At 32.3% G+C, this 14362-nt stretch overlaps 1 protein-coding gene across 1 annotated transcript in view; it reads left to right on the plus strand.

Annotated features, from left to right (window-relative positions):
* The window catches only part of LOC111691730 (protein ALP1-like), a 39516-nt gene that overhangs the window by 2304 nt on the left and 22850 nt on the right, over window positions 1-14362 (plus strand). The window lies entirely within an intron of this gene.

Below are 14362 nucleotides of genomic sequence, written 5' to 3' on the forward strand. Positions count from 1 at the left end.
CTTTTCCAACAGGTTTCATCCTGTACTTAATTTGTATGACATTTGGCCTTGTTAACACGCTTCTGCACTGGTCTAATAATAGTGTATTTCTATTCATTAATCACATTTGTGAACTAAAGTTACTTTTTCCATCGCTATGGCTTAAGGAATAAAGGTTAAGTAAGGAAAAATGTATTTATTTATCTTACCTCTTGATCCGTTGCTTCAGAAAATGTAGTATCTTCAGTAATTGTATTCCTGGACTATCTTGGTGTCTCTTGGTCGTTTAAAAAATGTAACAAATCGAAATACCACAGTGATGGCTTGTACACATCCTCTTCTCCTATCCCAGATCGAAGCGATTTGTTTACTTTTGCCAATTCTTTTCGGTAAACAGACCTCAAAGAATTAATTTTTTTTATTACTGTTTCTTTATTTGCAGCAACTTCAACCTCTTTGAATTTTTCTACGAGTATCTCGTATGCCTGGCTCTTTTTGTCTCTATCACTATATTCCCGTGACTTGACACGCCAAAGACACGGGAAACTTTCATATAATGCAATAAATTCTGTAAGACACTCGCGGAAACATTGGCGAAGGTCTGCCATTTTGCTCGAATTTACCTACTGAAATGAGCAAAACGTAGCAGAAAACGAAGCCACCGTCCACACGCAACGACTTGTCCGCGCAGTTCACGGAAAACTATGCTCTTCGCTTCAGTTTTCGCTTGGCGCGTACCGTCTCCGCGCAGTTCCGAAAACTGCACGGTTTTCCTGTCCACACGCAACGTCTTGGCTGCAACGTTTCGAACTGCGTAGATAAAACGTTGTTGAAAACCTAGCGTCTGGACCCGGCTTAAAAAGCAAGGTGTTCATTGACAAACTACGAAATATTCGGGAGCTGAAAATGAAAATTCGGGAAGAAATTGCTAATATTGCGTTGGATATGTTGCGTCGTGTTATGCAGAATTTCAACGTTCCGCTTCAAGAGTGTATGGAGAGAAGAGGAGGCCATTTATCAGGCATATTTTTTAAGAAATAAAAATGGCACACAGTTATCTTGTTATTGCTATACTTTGTTTTAATTAAATACAGTTACTTTCGGAAATACGTCATTTTCAAAACTTCCGGCTCCCATGGTCCACCTTGTCCAGCTTGTACAGTCGGCGCCACCCAAATGTGAACGGCAATATTGTACCGTGTAATTTAAACTCCAAATCATAGTCGTCGTAAAATTCAATAGTTGTCAAATATATACTTAGAGCAAACAGAATGAAATGTAAACAAGTACGAGTAACGTGAAATATGCAGGAGCATTTAACTGAGGAGCAAAAAGCAAGGGCTGTAGCTAAATTAGAAGATAAATTGGTCTTTGAGTGAAGTGGCTGCTGATTTAAATGTCAGCAAGAGTTGTATATTTTATATTAAATAACAAAGATCACAAATATATATCAGACAAGGTGTCGGGAAGGTTTCCAGTGACGCGGAAGACAATGCCTTGGTCGAATTTATCGATCAGAATACCCTCTCTGTGTTACGCCACTAAGAAAAGTTTGATTTACTACGATAAAATCCGGAAGAAATTTCCATAACAACCGCGCCATTATTCTATGGCTAGAAATTGGCCTCAATGATTTGGGATCGAGGGGGATTATCCCTCTTTATCCTGTCTCATCTCGTGTAGGCCTGGACAGCCTTCGTAGGTGGGCCCCATCCGTCGTCTACCCCGACCGCAATTGCGGCCGGTGTAGGCGCTTTGTGGGACCTCCTTTTGTCCTGGCTGGGCCCCGCCGGCTAGGGCCCTTTCTTCTGGAGCCATAACAACCAAAATCCGTTCACATTTGGGTGGCGCCAACTGTACATACAAGTAATTAAATAAAATGTTTAAATTGAACGACCTTGAACATGTTTTTAAAAGCCAACAAAAACAACCTGGTATGCCACATTTTATCTTAAACAAAATAATTTTCTTTGCATTAATCGTTTTTCATTCCTTTATCCCTAGACCATTTTGTGACAATAGTTTGTCAGTGTCATTTTATCAGTTTTACGTTTTATTTTAAAAAGGGATTTATCTGAGAAAGAACGCATTGAAGTAGGTACTTATGATGATTGGTTTTGGAGACAGAATGCGTACTCAACAAGAAGTGTGTAATTCATTTAACGTAATTCATCCTGGACACATAAAAAGACAAAACTGCAGGTACTGGGCAACTGAAAATCTTCGTTGGACACAAGTCTTTTATACACAGCATCGTCCAGAAGTAAATATTTGGGAAGGTATTGTCGAAAACCGAAATTTAAATGGAGAACGTTACTTACATTAGACTTTCTTCAGTTTGAACTCATCCCCCCTTTAGCTGTTGTGTGTCCTAATCCACAAGATCCAGATATTTCTTATAATGACATATGGTTCCAACACAATGGGGCACCTCCTCATTTTGCACTTATTGCTGTTCGACAATTTCTTGACTTAACTTTCCCTAATAAATGGATAAGACGCAGAGGTCCTATTGTGTGACCACCAATGTCACTGGAATTTAACCTCTTTAGATTTTTTCTTATTGGGTTATTTGAAATCTAAAGTTTATGTGAATAGACCAAATAATCTTGATGGTCTGAAACAGAGAATACGCCAGGAAATACGACTTATTCCAGCAGAGGTAATTGAAAACGTTCAACAGGAAACAATCTTTCGGCTACAAAAATATATTGAAGTAAACGGACAAAACATTGAACATTTATTATAAATCAAGTGTTATTTAAATAATGTTTTATGATTAAACATATTTTTTTCCATTTATCACATTTCAAACGTAATTATTACGAAAACAGTTGATTTTAGAGATACAGTATGTTATACAAAAACTGTTCAGAATTTATCGTAGAATTCAATAATTGTATAATATACAGCGCGTTCCATAAAAAAGTCAATGATAACTGCATAATGTCCTTTTTGAGATACCCTGTAAACAATGTTCTTATGTTAAAAAAACCGCAACTAATCGACGTGTCCTAGCGTTTTTCTAGAAAATAAGTAGGTACCTGAATTTTAATCGAATTTGTTCCTTTTATCATGAACGCACTGCATAAATAAAAAATGCTTTGTTTCTGGGACATACACTTTTTTGCGTTTCTTTTTGTACTGAAAATTTTTTGTGTGTAAATAGTATGCAGACGAGACAGCAAGTAATAGTTGTTAATTTTTATTTATTTCATTTTTTACAAGTATTTTCCCAACGACGTAGAATTATAAACTATGATGGGTCAGTTTTGACGACTCTTGTTCTTGTCAACATATTATTTTAGTTATTACTTGTAACGATTTAGTAAAAGACTAGCGTCTTTCCGAGAACTTTTTTTGGTACTTTTATATATTTTCCGACCCACAAGACAGCTTCACGAAACTAGTGTTTATAAAGTCAACATTTTTCGAACTTCTAAAATTGCTCCGAGAGTTGTCAAAAAAATAATTGATACTATAACGATTCTATATGATAGTTAAGGGGTTCAAGTAAATATATGTAAAAAAATCGCGCCAATTAATGACATTAACATTCACAAATGTCTCATGCTAAAACTATCAAACCGATTTGGATGGGGTTTTGGGATATAATTTTGTAATACTTAAATCCACATTTATAGTAGAATTGAACAATTGCTTACCCGTTATTCTATTTCTAGAGGGACTTATCATGACATGATTTTCCCGGATGAGATTACAATTTTTCTCTATTCTTTGCAACAATTCGGCTCGTGTTCATAAGCCCAACAAGGACTGCAGCTTCAAAAATAAATAAACAAAGCTAGTTATAGTATTAAAAAAAAACATAGAACACACCACAGAAATGAGACAACCCCCAAATCCAAAGCCTAAGGCTTGTGCGGAAGGGGGCTACACTTGAAAAAACGCGGACAAACACCAATTATCCATCGACATTGCCAGTGCCGACACCGGGGATCGAACCCGGACCAGAGTAGGAAGCCTAGCCGAGAAATGCTAAATGCTATTAAAACGAGATAATCGTAAAGCTTAATTAAATTATCACCTAAACGGCTGCTATTATAAAAAAAATGCCAAGAATCACTCTTCATTAATTTAACGAAAATTTTCATATTCTGAAGACGGAGCGATCTTCAGTAGCACGACAATAGTTAATTCAATAAAAGGTCTAATTACGTGAATACGCTGTAATAAATTTCATTCAAATCGTTTAGCGTGATATGAAAATATGACCGAAAATATAATTTTTTTTTTGGAAAATTGAACACCCTTTATCTCGAATACCACGTCCCCAGGAAAAGAGTTTATAGAGCAAACTCTACTTATTTTTTGGCAACTAATCTATTCCTACAGTTTCTGTATTTAAAGTGAAATCACCCTGTATATTATTTTCTTAGCGAATATCTAATCTACGTCAAGCAACAGTTACATAGTCGACTCTTAATTGATTTTACATACTCAAAATAAAGTCAAAAGTCACTCACTTGATGCAGAAACTCGGATTTGAGTATAATTCTCACTGTTGTAATAGTTTCACTTATAAACTTTTAATTGTACTAATAGAGTGAAAATTTCACTCAAACGGGTGTGGACAGAAATTTATACATTATTGAGTAAAATTAATTAAATTTGAGTGAATTATTTTTACAGTGTACAAACTTTTACTAAGGCAAGTGTCTGTGTCTACAGTACGTCTTAGGACTAACCAAGACACACAAATTAAAGCATTAATTTTTTAATTTTTTATTATCCATATTCGTTTAACTGGAATAGAGCTTCTGATATGTTTGCGTTTAGCAATGTATATTTTCACGGAATTTAGTGCTAACCCAATTGTGAGGTGCAAAAAATCCTTAACCAATATTTGTCAAAGCCAACGAAGAAAAACAGTAAATAGGTTTTACTAACTGGAAATACATTCTAATATTTTGTGACGTAATCGCCTTAATAGATTGCACGATATAAGATAATGATAAAATTGTATCAGTGATTTAGAAACGTATTTCCTGTGCAATAAAAAAAATATACACCGCTACTTAGGAAGCAAAGATAAAGCATCAAATGTTAGCATATTATTTAATATATCCAGTAGTGGCAAGCGAGGTCATATTATTTATTTTAAGCGTCTTCATGGTCAAGTTCAGGACAACATTTGCTACTACACAATATAGTTTTGGTTCATCCATTATAATAATTGAATTATTCATACAAAAATAACGTGATTTCTGTGAAAAATATTAGGAAAAGATTGCTTTCTCCGAATGAAGTTATACAATAGGGAAATACGCTCTACATTTCTGCAATAGCGTTTACCAAAGAATATGAAGGTCAGTGGTCTCAGAACACATTAATGCGTGTGTTCCAGTAATTACTAAAATTATGGTTTGTTTTTATGGTTTGTTTTCAATCTAAAGAACTTGTTTATTAAAACACAGTTACGTCGTAAATAGTTTGTGTATCTATTTCAGATTACTCTGGAAATAAATTCTAGAGTTTTTATTGCATGTGACATTCCATTTTTAGATTTATTTTAGTAACAACAAGAGTGAAAGATCTTGTAAATGCAATAACGATTTAAAAAGAAAAACTAAAGTATATACGTTATACAAAAAAAATGAATCTCGACCTAATGCCGTACAAAAATAGCAATACCGGAAGCTAGGAAAATTTTTTATTTTCTGAAAATTTTAGCCCGGGTTTTGGTGATTTACTACAGTAAGTGCAAATTTCGGATTGATACGTAGAGAACTTTTTTAGTGACGCCGTACGTAGGTATCTGCTGATACAGGGGTTAGAAATGCAGGGCGCAACCCTCTATTTTAGCCCCATTGTTTCAAGTCATTGAAAACTGTACGGCATCTATTCCACTCTCCAAATAAATCTTAGCAACTATACCGTCACAAAATTATGGTTAATTCAAAAGTTTATAAACAATTACTTGTATTTTGGAATTGAGTTTTATTTATTTTTCGATAAGATCATTAATTCCTGTACGGCAACCACTTTTTTGATAAAATATAACCAAAAATTATCGTGCAAAATCATGGCCGGTGTTTAATTAATGATACAAATTAAAAATTCAAATTAAAAAACAAATAAATAAATTTTGAAAACCTTGTTATAAACTAACTAACTAAAAATGTTATATTCAAAATATTATCGCTGTAACTGACTTTTCATATGTAAAAAAATAAAAAAAAATGCCGTACATTTTTAGGTTATTAATAACTATACGGCATTTACAAATTTTCATCAGAAATATAACATAAAGAATGAAAATTACAATGCCGTACATATTCGTTGGAACAATTCTCCGAAACTGTACAATGAGTTTTATCCTAATTTCAAGAGAAATTTAATTTATATCGTAGAAATTATGATGGCATTGTCCTTCAGGTTAAAAAAAATTGTGTATAGAGAATCGAGAAAATATTTTGAGAAATTTAGAAATTTAATGAAGAGTATTATTTTTAAATAAATATAATAATAAACAATTAATTTTAACTCAATATTCATGAGAATTCCTACATAAATACTTACATTTAAAACAGTGATATAATACATGTTTTGAAGTAACAGTACCCTCGCATTTGCATATTTGCAACTTCTGTTACAATTGTTTGAACAATTTATTTATGTAAAAATTGTGATGCAGCCATTGGCATATACTTAATATATATTTAAAATTAGTATAAAAATAATTTAAAAATGCATTTGTTACAAAAACAACTTTAGATCACATAATAATTTTTTACACGCCGAAAAGAAAAAAAGACAGAGAAAAAAGATGTTTCGATTTTAATTTTAAAATAAAAATAATACCAATTTTTTTTAAGTATTTGAATGCAGATTTTTTTTTTAAATTTTACTTATGTACTTGAGACAAAAAATTAATATATAAGCTTTTCAATTTTTTAAAATTAATAAATTTTATATCGACCTATGGTTTTTTAACGCCATATTACTTATTTTACGTCTTAAATAATGTTTTAGCAACAATGCCGACCATTTTTCAATGATCGAAAACCATAAGGGTCAGAATAGAGGTTTGCATCCGTGGTTTCTCACTCCTGTTTCGACAAATCTGTACGTCATTACTGAAAAATATTTCTATATGATATTGTAAGTCTTATTATAGAAAGGCCGTACAGTAGTAAATAATTTGTATTAAGGAGAAAACAGTGGTAAAATTAAAATTAATTCTTGCAAGTATTACTTACTTGCAAAAATATATTTCAAGCCATTTAGAACCATTTTTTTGTACGGCATTTTGTTTTTGTTGACGATTGTTGTCAATATTAACAAAATATATTAATGCCGTACAAAAATTTTTCACCGTGAAATCCTACTTTTCAGAGGGAAATTAATTTTCGTATAGTAAGCACATGTTTCATGAAAAATGTACGGCATGGCCAAAAATGTCATTAGTTTATAAAATAGAATTAAAATTAGTGAATTTGATATTGGTTCAAACAATCCCCTATACGCTACTTACAAATAGAGGGTTGCATCCTGTATCAGCAAGTACGTACGGCGTCGCTTAAAAATTTATCTATGTATCGATCCGAAACTTGCAGTACAAATGCCTTACTGTAACAAATCACCAAAACCCGGGCCAGAATTTTCGGGAAATCAAAAATGTTCCTGGCTTCCGGTATTGCGGCATTCCGGTATTTTTGTATAACCTATGTACTTTAGAAATGCCATACAAAAATGTTTTGCCGAAAACCATCTTCCTTGGTGGACTGGTTTAGCTTACCTGTGTACTCACCTGTACCAACAAGAATTGACGGCATAGATGCTAAAGTTATTGTTGTATGTGGTAGTATTGATTTATAATTAATTCATGCTGGGTCAAATAACCCCTGAAAATTTCCGATGGGCTTGTAGTCTATAATTTTAGTATTATCTATTCTTTCTGGAATCTCTTATACGTGTCTAATAACAGGCTAATTTGATTTATTTGACAAACTATTAATTTAGATTATCTATTTTCATTTGCACAAATTAACGATATTAACAAAATTGTAGAAGTATCTTCATTATGCATAGATGTTCTTTATAAAAGGTAAATCTATATAGGATTGGCCAACAAGCGCACATCGGTCAATAGTTGCTAAACCGTTGAATATAAAGGGAAAATTTGTCATCTCTGTTACAACCAAAAATTATTTTTTAACATTTAAAGTATTTCAAAAAAGAGTACTGTACCAAGAACTATATTTTTCTGAAATGGAATACCCTATGTTTTTATGTGGCAATTGAAGCGTGAGTTCTATATTCAACTTTAAATATATATGTGGGTCGAATGCAGCGTTGCAAATTATGAATTTTTCTTTTAAACTTAGTCAAAAAAATACTTTTTTTAAAACCGTTATATCCCCTCCACTGTTTATTAAATTTCCTTAGAAATCTACATGCAATCTACTCTGTTACCCTAGTTTATACTAAACTATCTTCACTTTTTGGTTTAATAATACCGGGTGTTCAAAAGATTTGTTCAAATCTATTTTAATTCTACTTTAATTTCATTTCTTAAATATAACACCCTATATATTATTTTGCCGTTAAAAATTTGAAGGTGTGCTCTTTCAGAAAATATTATGTTTGCCAGATCTACCTCACTGCTATTTTGAGATATATTAAGATTTTTCCTTAACTTTACACAGAAAATGGAAAAAAAATTATGCGGCATGCTTCAAGAAATAAAAAAAATACTACTCGTTTAGAAAATAATATTACTTGAGTTTGTATAGCAAATTTATATCATATCTATTTAGGTTTAATAAAATTATTCAAAACTAAATAAACAACATAAATAAATTTATATATTGTCGCAAACATAATTTATTCATTAGATTTTCAAACACTACCATTTTGCTGTAAACACATATTTAAGATGGCGGTTAAAAATCTATTTATATTTTATACCATTACAGGAGTAACTAAATTAAATGATTCACTTATTCATTCCTGCATGTTTACAGCTGTAGCTCGGGGTGTTCTGTAGACCAGATCTTTTCATCAAAAGTATTTCGGACTCCAATGCTTAAATGAGCAGACGCTACAGCTAACTGGAACCACATTCTTCTTGGTGGTATATTTTCTAATAGACTCAGATGATGATGTTTAAAAAATTTTGAATAATATTCCCAGGTGCCCTATTTCGTGTTCTCCAATTATACCTCCCTAGTCGTTTACACTCCACATATGTTGCTGATCAACAGTCCCCATCAAATTTGGGTTGGATCAACGAAGAAGTGTTAATTATGCCTGTTCACATGACCGTTCCTGTGCAATGTCACCTCATCGGTAAATAATACAATATTAAAAGGCGTATATCGAATTCGAGCAAGTTCCCAATTACAAAAATTTATTCTATTTTGAAAATCTAGTCGTTCACGTATTTGATTCAGTTGCACACAATATGGAAGGAACTTGTTTTTCTTCATTATTCTCCTCTCAAAAGTTAGTCCAACAAATTACTTATGTCTCTGGGTCTTCAGCAACAGATACGAGATTTATTTCCTTCGTTTACCACTGGTTTTATTCTGTCATGCTTTCCATACTTAACTGTCACAATTCTGTCAAATCAATTCATCAATCTTTGAAATGATCTTGCATCTGGATGTCTTCTATCAGGAAACTCTTCGCCGTACAGTCGGGACGCCAAAAGACAATAATTTTTTAAGTATTCTCCAAGATCATACCAATTGATTGTTGGTTCGTATAATTAATTTTTAGTATAAAAAAACTCTTATTAAGGAAAGACAATAAGCACAAGACATCACAAAATATCACAGGATTACAGAAATAATTAATAACACTGCCATGACAACAAGTAGCAATTGTTTCGTTTCTTGAAGCATACCGCATACAATTTTTCCTATTTTCAGTGTAAAGTTCAGGAAAAACCTTAATATCTTAAAATGACAGATCACTATACAGGCTGTTACAAATTCGCTTTCTCGGAAACGGTAAGAGATACGAAGTAGGTAGCTTAAATGGGGGCAAAGTTGCGTATTCAGGGGACCAACCTTATGCCTCTAAAAAATCAAGACTAACATGATTAGCTTTCGAAATATTTGAAAAAAACCGAAATTTTGGAAATCCGTTTTAGTTTCATTTCAGCCTTGTGTGAGATGATATTGGAAAACGAAGAACACTTTCTCATGGCCACTTTTTGCCCTCTATCGAATGGCATAATCAGTTTTTATATGTAACGTTTAGTCTCTCCAGGACCATCATCAACTTAATTTTTTTAAATACGACCCTGGAAATTTTATTACATTTTTTGCAAGCCTTCATGACCCCCAATACTGTACTGCCTCAGCCCAACCCAGATTTGTTTTGTCTCGAAAAATTCATCAAGTTTTTAAGTGGAATTTTTTGAATAGCAAATTTTCACCAGTTTCAACCCGTGAGAAGATACAATGAAAAAAACATTAAAGCTTACAATTTTGAACCCCTTTCGAGAGTCGCAAATGTTAAAAATTTCGGGGTAAGAAAGTCTTTGATAAGGTAACATCAAGAAATAAAATAAAAGTCGACTAAGCCGACTTTTAACCTACTCCTTTAAAGGGGTGTAAAAACGACAGCAGTCGTTTTTGGAATTAATTTTTTACAAAACTGACATGTTGGCAAGGAAGTGTGAAGTTTTTCGCAGTATTAAAGAAACACCCTGTTTATATAAAGGAGCTCATATTTAGTATTATGTCTACATTTAGCTTGTATATTGCTATGGTTTCTTGTGGTAGTTTCTGATTATTTGTTATTAATTTCTTAAATAAAAATTGTTATTTCTTTAATTAGGAAGATTTTCCAGTAAAAGTAGTCATTGCTATATAAATTGATATTAAATAGATACGATATTTTATGCTAAATAATATAGTTTCTTATTGTTTACCTACGTAAAGAGACTACCAATTACTTGGATTGTTATGGTAGCACTTGCGAATATATAATTGTTGTTTCATGTATGTCAAAATTCCAATCATCGTTTATATACGCCGGGTGGTTTTTCCAATTGCAAGTTAAGAATGTAGGCACTAAGCTAAGGTTGAGAAAGAGGGTTGAGAAAGAGAATATTAATTGAACATTTTATTTTATAAGGTAATTAATGTGTTCTGTGAACTATAATATTTTTTTCTGGAATACCTTAGTGCATGTCTAACCGTACGTGGAATTTATTCAAAATTTGGCTATTTTTATAGGTTTGTCTTGTCCAAATCTACAAGTATACAACGAATTATTAATTTTTAAATAGATAAAACAATAAGATAGAATTTTAGATAATACAAAGCTCTTACGATTCAAATAGCACGTTTTCATTTTTAAAGTCAGCGTGTTTTTCAGTCTCCAATCTCGGAATTCTATTTATATACCGCAAAAACACTATATTAGGTAATGTTATTATTTTAATTTTATAAGGTCAAGTTTATGACACTACTTAAATACTGAATAATAAAAGAATGGTTCTAGAACATCATCTACCTTACACTATTTGAATTGTTTATGAGACGAACGAGTTTTGATAATTATAAGTAATTACTATAGCGGGAAAAGATCTATTAGTAGTCCAGTTGGCAGAGGACGAAAAGTTACTGTTGGTGACATTTTCTTGATAACTCGGAAATAACTACACAGGAATACTTTAAATGATGAGTACAATAACAGGCTAATTTGCTGACAAAGTATTTTATCAGGAAAAAAAGTTATTAACAATTTAATCGTGAAAAATTTTTTTAGTAGTTTTCTTTAAATAACTCGGCGGGATGACTTTGTACGAAAAAACGCTTAGGACATGATTTTGTTCGTAATAAAAATAGTTACAAAATGGCGGCGGTCTGATTATGAAATTTGCAATAACAAAGCCGTGAGATTGAAAAAACGGTATAAAACTTCAATTTTTTAAAGTTGCTGTAAAAATGTCAGTTATAAACAAAAAGTGATAAAACTTTCGAAAACTATAGTTCAATATATATATATGTACAATAATGACGCTAAAGCCGAAAGTCAGGAGAGCAAAACTTTTTGTTCTATAAGGCTTTATACATCCATCGGCATCTGAAACTCGAAACTGCCAAATTTGTTTGAAGTTTTGCTGACAAATGAAATTTGGCACTTACTGTAAATATGCAGAAACCAAAAGCAACTTGCAAAATTCCATTATCTTCATATTTGGTAAGGTTTTATACGTCACCGTTTTTTTTTAATTTTTGGAAAAATATATATGTACCTATATTTATAAAATATTCCATCATGGTAGATTAACCAGCACAATTACCTACAATTAAAAAAAAATAATAATTTTCATCGTTTAGATCCTAAGCTACTTAACATTTTGCGCCTGTTAGCCGTAGTCGTACATTATTCAACATATCAACATAAAGCAAAATCGTACGTGTGGGGTAAACCTTTAACTTTTCATTTTCGAGCGCGAGCTCCGCTCTTCGGCGCTTGTATGCAACAGTAAATTTAAACAATTGTTCACTTAAAGTTAAAGGTTTACCCCACACGTACGTTTTTGTTTTATGTTGATATGTTGAATAATGTACGAGTATGGCTAACAGGCGCAAAATCTTAAGTAGCTTAGGATCTAAACGATGAAAATATTTTTGTTTTTAAATTGTAGGTAATTGTGCTGGCTAATCTACCGTAATGGAATATTTTATAAATATACATAAATATACGTCCAAAAATTAAAAAAACGATGACGTATAAAACTAGGGTGACGTATAAAACCTTATCAAAACTGCAAAAATGAAGATACTTGAATTTTGCAAATTGCTTTTGGTTTCTGCATATTTACGCTATGTGTGTGATAAATTTCAAGTGTCAGCAAAGCTTCGAACAAATTTGGCAAAGTTTCGAGTTTCAGATGCCCATGAATGTATAACACCTTATAGAACAAAAAGTTTTGTTCTCCTGATTTTCGGCTTTAGCGTCATTATTGTATATATATTGAACTATAGTTTTCGAAAATTTTATCACTTTTTGTTTATAATTGACATTTTTACAGCAACTTTAAAAAATTGACGTTTTATACCGTTTTTTCAATCTCACGGCTTTGTTATTACAAATTTCGTAATCGGACCACCGCCATTTTGTAGCTATTTTTATTAAGAACAAAATCATGTCCTAAGCATTTTTTCGTACAAAGTCATTCCGCTGAGTTATTTAAAGAAAACTACTAAAAATAATTACCGGAACTTTATAGTAAAGGTAATTTCGGAAGGAATAAAAAAAACAATACTATTTGATAGTAGTGAGTACATGAATCGGTTTCGAGCTCCTTCGAGCTGTTTTCGGTGCTGTGGATGAATTTTGGAGAGTGAGATAAAATTTCCATTTTTGCGCCGCATCACCACGTCGAAGCTCTGGATCCTTGAAGACGTGTCCTATAGGCTCTACATGCAATAGAATTTATATGAAGCGACTTTTTAAGACTTCGCAGTCTCCCGATTGGTAAAATAGGCAAATTTTTGAAATCCTTTCGGGAGTGGTACCTAATACGATAATATAGCTTAAAATTAGTAATTTTAATACATTAACGTCTTACATATCGAGCCTTTAAAAATATTGAGAAACAAAATAATTATAAACATCTCTTTCTAATTTGGACACCCGGTATACTTATTTGTAAAAAATATATTAGTAAGGCAGACACAGTTTAATGGAAAATCAACGTAATGTAATTGAGCGAAATTTGCCTTGCAATGCAATGAGATGAAATATTGCTTAATTTCAGTATTTTACATTACAAAACATTTCACGGACTTTCAAGGAGTCGCAACTCACGAGTACTACGCCACTGTTCTATAGATATAACAACTTTGGGACTATATTCCAAATAATTAGTGACAATAAAAATAGTTTTTAACTGGACTAGTTAATAATTCACAAGGTGTAGTTTCGAGACTAATAAAGCAATGCCTGTTTAGCTTCTCAAACGGATATCCAATATGCGAAGAGTAGCCATCGTATTTACATATTAAAAATTTTTAAAATCGTTGGATCGATTTCAGTTTATTAATGTGGACACCACTGTGTGTGAGAGGTACCAAATTTAGTGATTCTCGTGCAACAGGGTTCTGAGATATAAAAAAAAGATTATTCTTAGGGGCGGACTTCAGGGGGCTATAACTCCAAAAGAGGGGACCACTTGGCAAAAATAAAAAATACGGGTCCCCTAAATTTGTCTGTGACCAAATTTTGTTGCATGAATTTCGGTACACCCTGTATAGGACGAAAACTGGTAATGTTAAATTGATACAGATCAGGTAACTGCACTCAGTTAGGCACAAGGTAAAACATTTGTTTAAAGAACGAAAAAAATCTGACCACAACCTCTTATCAGAAATACCGGAACACCATCGGA

This window comes from Anoplophora glabripennis, unplaced genomic scaffold (genome assembly GCF_000390285.2).
Source record: "Anoplophora glabripennis isolate ALB-LARVAE unplaced genomic scaffold, Agla_2.0 scaffold454, whole genome shotgun sequence".
In the NCBI taxonomy this organism is placed as follows: Eukaryota; Metazoa; Arthropoda; class Insecta; order Coleoptera; family Cerambycidae; genus Anoplophora; species Anoplophora glabripennis.